The sequence below is a fragment of the Gavialis gangeticus genome, unplaced genomic scaffold (assembly GCF_001723915.1).
Source record: "Gavialis gangeticus isolate Ggan-Ray unplaced genomic scaffold, GavGan_comp1, whole genome shotgun sequence".
Classification (NCBI taxonomy): domain Eukaryota; kingdom Metazoa; phylum Chordata; order Crocodylia; family Gavialidae; genus Gavialis; species Gavialis gangeticus.
The window spans coordinates 15,176,366-15,182,348 of NW_017728998.1; the positions used below are offsets into that span (position 1 = coordinate 15,176,366).

Genomic DNA, 5,983 nt, shown 5'->3' on the forward strand with positions numbered 1-5,983 from the left:
GTGTGTGTGTGTGTGTGTGTGTGTGTGTGTGTGTGTAACCCGTTGCAGTTCAAAGCTAGGTATTATTCATGACAAACAGCATCAAAGAAAATAATTAGAAGAATCCATGACCTTGAAATGTGAACAAAGTCTCAGCAGGATAATTGTTTGAGAATATAGAACTTCCAAATGTGTAGAACAGGTGGCAAAACTATTAGGGATGTGCAGCTGTTCTATACCACAAAATTCCCCATGGAAATCCTTGGGATGATTGTTATGTAAAACTATGTTTTGGCTCCATACAACCTGTTTTATGAAACTGTAAGCTATGTAAATGTGCCATCAAGAAATAGAGGCAGTTACATTTTTTCCAATTTTTTATATTAAGAAATTACACATATTATTTTATAAAATCTCAGTCACAAATCAGCATAATAGAAACATCATAATAATAAAACACTGCTGATCTATTATTGTAAAACTTTACATGTTTGAAATGAATACTAAACAGATATAATGCAATCTATAATCCAGTCACAGAGATGGATAATATATGATGAGCATCCATTTAATGTTTATGTATTCATGCCTTCTTAAAAGGTATTATGCCATCCAAGAACTAGGTATTAAAATTACTGTGAAGATGTACTTTATATTATTATATATAATGTTTTATTTCAGACACCATATAGAGTTTGATTAGGAACCTTCTGAAGAAAATCATGTGAAAAATCTCAATATAAATGTTTACAGATGGCAGTGGAACAAAACAATATTAAGATATACACACTGTTATTTGATAATATTTTCTGTCTGAGGATTCTAAAACTCTTTAAAAAAGTCATGATTTAAAACTTACAACAACCTTGTGAAATGAATAGATATCATTACCCTTATTTTAACGATCTCTTCAATGACCCTGATCATGTGCTTAATGTTAAACCCATACTTAAGTGCTACGTTGGACTGGGGAATACAGCAAATGATGGCTAAATGCAGGCATTCAAGAAGGCTGAGGTGGAAGCGCTATAAGTTTTGAGCTTTATTCTAAGTGCCCAAGGTTAGGCGGGGAGGAAGCAGAACACATGTTAGCCATTGGGTGGGGGGAGAAGAGGGAGGGGGCTTGGAGCCTGCCTGCAAAGCCCAAATGCAACACGTTGGGGGGTGGGGGGGAGTTGCATACCTCCCAGTGTGGCCTGCGGGCTCCCTGGGCTGCTGAAGATTCCTGAGCAGACCCAAACAGCTAAGCCACCCCGATTGCCTGGCAGGGACATCATGGCCGAAGCTCATCATGACATGCGCTTTCATGGCCATGAGCCACCAGTCACCCATCCTGCACATGCGCATCCACCATACCTTGCACTCACCAAGTATGTGTGTGTGTTCCGGATGCCTGGGATGTATTTGTGCGTGTGCGCACGCACATGCATGTATGCATGTCCCAGATACCTGGGTTTTCTATGCGTGTGTGCGTGTGTCCCAGATTCCTGAATTCCCACCTCCACTGATGCTGGTGACCTTGGCTCCACACAGCAGCCGGCTGTTTGGATCTGTGAAGCCCTGGCCAAGTAGCTGCTCACCTGTATGAAACAGAAGCAGTCCCTGGATGAATACAGCCAAAGGACTTTGAGTGCCCCGATCATGATGCCAAGCCATGGGCCTCTGGTCCCAGGCCCCTTTGGCCCTGTGTCATAGGCACAACTGCCCACAACTCAGGCTGGGCAAGCACTGCCCCCCTTCCCCCACCCCCTGGGTCACATACCGGGGCTGTGGGAGAATGCTGCCCAAGGAAGAGACTTGCTTCATTTCAGCAATCTTAGGTGTTTGTCTCTCTATCTGCACTAAAAGCCCTGTTATCCAGCATTTTACTAACTGGAATTTCTATTAATGGGAATTTCCAGCTGGCTGGCCAGACGTGGGGGGAGGTGAGGGGGAAGGGGAAGCTTGCACACAGCCGCTGCCACCACCACCCACCAGCCTGTGCTGCTGCCGCTCCATGTGCGGCTGCCACCACCCTCGTCCCTCCTCCCCCCTGTGCAGCCAGAAAACCCTGTGCCTCAGGTAACCAGCATTTTTAGATTACCAGCACCCCCCATTTCCCCACTGATGCCAGAAAACAGGGCTTTAACTGTCTGTCTGTCTCTCCCTTAAAATTGTCTCAAAAGTGGCATTGGTATTTCTAGTGTAAACTCAGGGGAGGAGCATGCATCAGCCCTGAGCAGGGCACTGATTCAGAGGGAGTGCCAGAATGGCAGTCTGCAGAAAGTCCTTGCTGCTGTAGCAGTCATGTTCAGGAAGCTTATGTAGAAGTTGCAGCAGCTTGTACCACTACCTAGCCCCTGCACGAAGAGGTATGTGCTCACTCCCTCTCCCCCTGCAGTACTTGGAGTGCAAACTTTTTAAATTATGCCCCTGCATGGCAAAATTTCAGTCTCAAAGGACCAGCTATCTCGCATTTAGATAACTTTTGTCCTCTCCCGGGGATTATCCTGGGGATTGCCATAGTCCCAAACTTGGGACCATCTCAGACAATCACCCATTTAAATTGAAACATTCATGACTGTTTCTGCACACCACCTGTTTTACAAACAATCATTCTAAACCAGAGCATTGGTTTATTACTGTTCTCATGTGGAAAAAAAAAAAAAAAACACATTTTTTTTTCCTGCCTGAATCCAGATGCGTCTCCATGGAAATAACAGGAAGATACACCAAAAGCAAAATTGTTGGAAGGGTCATGCTAGCAATAATGGTCTTCAGAAAGGTCATATTTGAATTCTGTGTCGAGTCCAATGTCTCTAGTTAATTATTGCGAGCTATTTTGCGAGTCAAAATCTCAAGCTCTCTCAAAGTGTTTAAAGAATTCTAATCTACAGCCACAACTGGATCACACCGAGCCTATATAAGTTCTTACAACTCTACAACAGTGTTAAAAATAATTTAGAACAAGAGGTTATGTTTGTGAATATGAGAGAGCAAATTCTGAAATATTTTGGTGTACGTTTATATAATTTACATTCATCAGATTTCATTGCTTACAGAGAGTAGGTAGCTAAAATCAGAGGAATAGTTCTCTTCAGTACCTGTCTGACAGTGACATGTGATATAAAAGTTTTATTGGTATTCATTAAAGCACATTACCCCGTGGTGTGTTCCTTATATTAGATAACTGATAGATAACAGAGATCATTCTAGACACTTTTTTTACCTCCAATTTACACTTCAGTCTTCAAAGACTTGGATATCTTTTCAGATTTTCCAAATTTTGTTCAAGGTGAGACATTACATGCTGTGTTTTAGCATAGAATGATACATTCATAGACAAGTTCTAAGACTAAAAATAGGGTTTTATACTAGAAAGTTTGACATAACCTTAACAATGGAGTTGTGAGTGTGACATTATAATGAGGGTAAATAAGCAGTAGATCAGCAGCATGACAACAATAATAACAACCTTCATTTTTTTCTACAGACTTAGCATGTACCCAGGCATCCTAAAGCACTTAGCAAACATTTCCTTCAAGATCACAAACAGCTAAAAGGTTTAGAACATTAGATTATTGAAAGAAAAAGACAAAAGCACATTTAAATTAAAAATGAAATGAGAGAAACAGTGTTTAAAAAACCATCTTTCTTCTGCAAATGAAAATGTCTGCATTCTATTGTATGTCTGAACGCTAATTACAGAGCAATGCAAGAAGATGTTAAGAAGGTAGGCTGTGGCAGACTCAGCCGATAACCTTGACTGCATGAAGTAGGATGAACATTGCATACTAAAAATGCATGGTCAAAAGCGGACGCTATAAAGAATTAATTAACGTCTCTAGGAAAAATTATGTGGCAAGTATTTAGACCAGAAAAGAAAATAAAAATACATTAGAAAAGAATGTAAAAGAGAGTTGTGGGCTAAGGGATGAAGAATAAATGAGGCATAAATGAGTTGCTGAAGTCACTAAAATAATTCAACCTTTTGCTTTTTTATTCTTGCTCTTTCCTTTGTGTTTGAGGTTTATGTTGCATAGGGTTTTCTGGGGTTTTTTTGTCACTGTCAGTACTATTATTTGACTGAAAGTTGTATAGAAAATTCTGAAATCCAAAACAGATTTTAACAAGGGCAATTTTTTCCTTGCCAAGTCTTTGTTCGTTTCCTCCACAGATGCTCTCCCATCCCTCTGGTTTCCCTGAGGTACATCAATGACATCTTCATAATATTGGCACACGGGAAGGAAACTCTAGAGAAATTTCAAGTCTTTAATAACTTCCACGCCTCCATCAAACTAACTCTGCAATACTCCATGCAGCAAATTCATTTCCTAGACGCTACAGTGAAGGTTTGCAATGAACACATTGCCACTACATTGTATTGGAAACGAACCAGCCACCAACCTTGATGCCACTCGCTTTCACCCTAAGCACACCAGTAGATCCATTTTCTACAGTCAAGCTTTATGTTACAGCTGGATCTGCTGTGATCCCACTGACTGAAATGTACCCTTTAAGGATCTGGAGCAGGGATTCCTACAATAACAATACAATCCCAGAACTATACCTACTCAAATCAAGAACGCTAGACTCAGACCTGCTACTATACCAACCGTGGCACAAGGACAACAGAATCTCTCTGGTTTTCATCCGCAGTCCCCAGCTTGAACACCTAAGATGCATCACTAATGACCTTCAAACACTCCTACAGAAAGATGTGCATCTCAAGATAGCCACTAGGGTTAAATCTGTCCTGGCCTGCAGACAGCCCCCTAACCTCAAATGACACCTCTTAAGCAACAGACTAACACTCATCCTCATCAAGGCACTAGGCTTTGCAATAGACCCAAATGCCTACTGTGTCCCCACATCAATACAGACCACATCATCACTGGACCTAATAACAAGGAGTACAGCACCGGAGATTCATACACCCGCAGCTCTAACAATGTTATGTATGGCATTACCTGCTTACAATGCCCATCTGCTGTTTCTGTCAGACCGACAGGGTTATCTCTACATGTAATAAGGAATGAATACCAGCCTGCCATCGGCTGCAGAAAGACACAAAAGCCTGGAAGAGAACGCTTCAACTTGCCTGGACACTCCATCACTGACCTCAGGATTCCTGTTCTCATGCAGAAAACATTTTTATAAGTTTTGAACAGGAAAATGAGGAACAAGAAATCACCCACAAACTGGGCTAAGTTTGGTTTAATTGGGGGCAATGCACTTTTTTCTCATTACTTGAATTAATTTTTGGTACTCATTTATTCCTATGGGTTCTTTGCTTGTATGCCTTTCACAGTACTTCCCCTCCTCTGCCCCCCCTCTTCTCTCCACTGGTTTCCCACCTATTGTGTTGTAATTACTCACTCCACTTTCTACTCTGCTCTATGCTGTCCTTTCACAGCATCTGATGACATGAACTTGGGTTCATGAAAGCTTCTGATCTAGATATGCATCTTATTTACTTAATCTATAAACGTGCATATCTATGCTGCTTTCTCTGTCTTTGGACAGTCAGGGAAGATGGCAACATTTACTTAGGGAGGCAAAGCATAAGATCTGAAAGTAGCTGTGCAACAGATACAGATGAAAAATGTTCAGGAGATCTGCTCTAACATTAAACAGAAGATTAAAGGCAATGTATGGAGATACGAACAAGTGAAAGCAAGAATTCCTGATATAGAAATCCTTGCTGCTTTGTATAACGATGACGTGTTTTTTTGCAAAGATCAAAGAGAATACGAATTTGAAAGGTAGAATTGTGATTTTTCAAACATATGCAGGATCCAGAATTATTGGTTGGCTTTCATAGAAAGGATAGGAACTGAAGGCTCTGGCTTAAGAGCTTTCTCATTTGGTGTATGCCTGGAATAAATGGACTTTACTAACCCTAGTTCTCTTATGCTTGCCTGTGATGCTTTCTCTAATCACTAAATTTGACAAAAGCAGTAAAATCTTTTAAGCTTTTAGCAGTCTTGTGGTGCCGGTTGACTTCTGTACAGCATTTTTTCCC

At 41.1% G+C, this 5,983-nt stretch overlaps 1 long non-coding RNA gene across 1 annotated transcript in view; it reads left to right on the top strand.

The window, feature by feature from the left end:
* The window catches only part of LOC109289323, a 19,282-nt gene extending 17,045 nt beyond the window's left edge, over positions 1 to 2,237 (top strand). The window contains exon 3 of the long non-coding RNA XR_002095334.1: positions 2,227 to 2,237. This is a non-coding gene — a long non-coding RNA (uncharacterized LOC109289323). The remainder of the gene's footprint in view (positions 1 to 2,226) is intronic.
* The last annotated feature ends 3,746 nt before the right edge of the window (positions 2,238 to 5,983 follow it).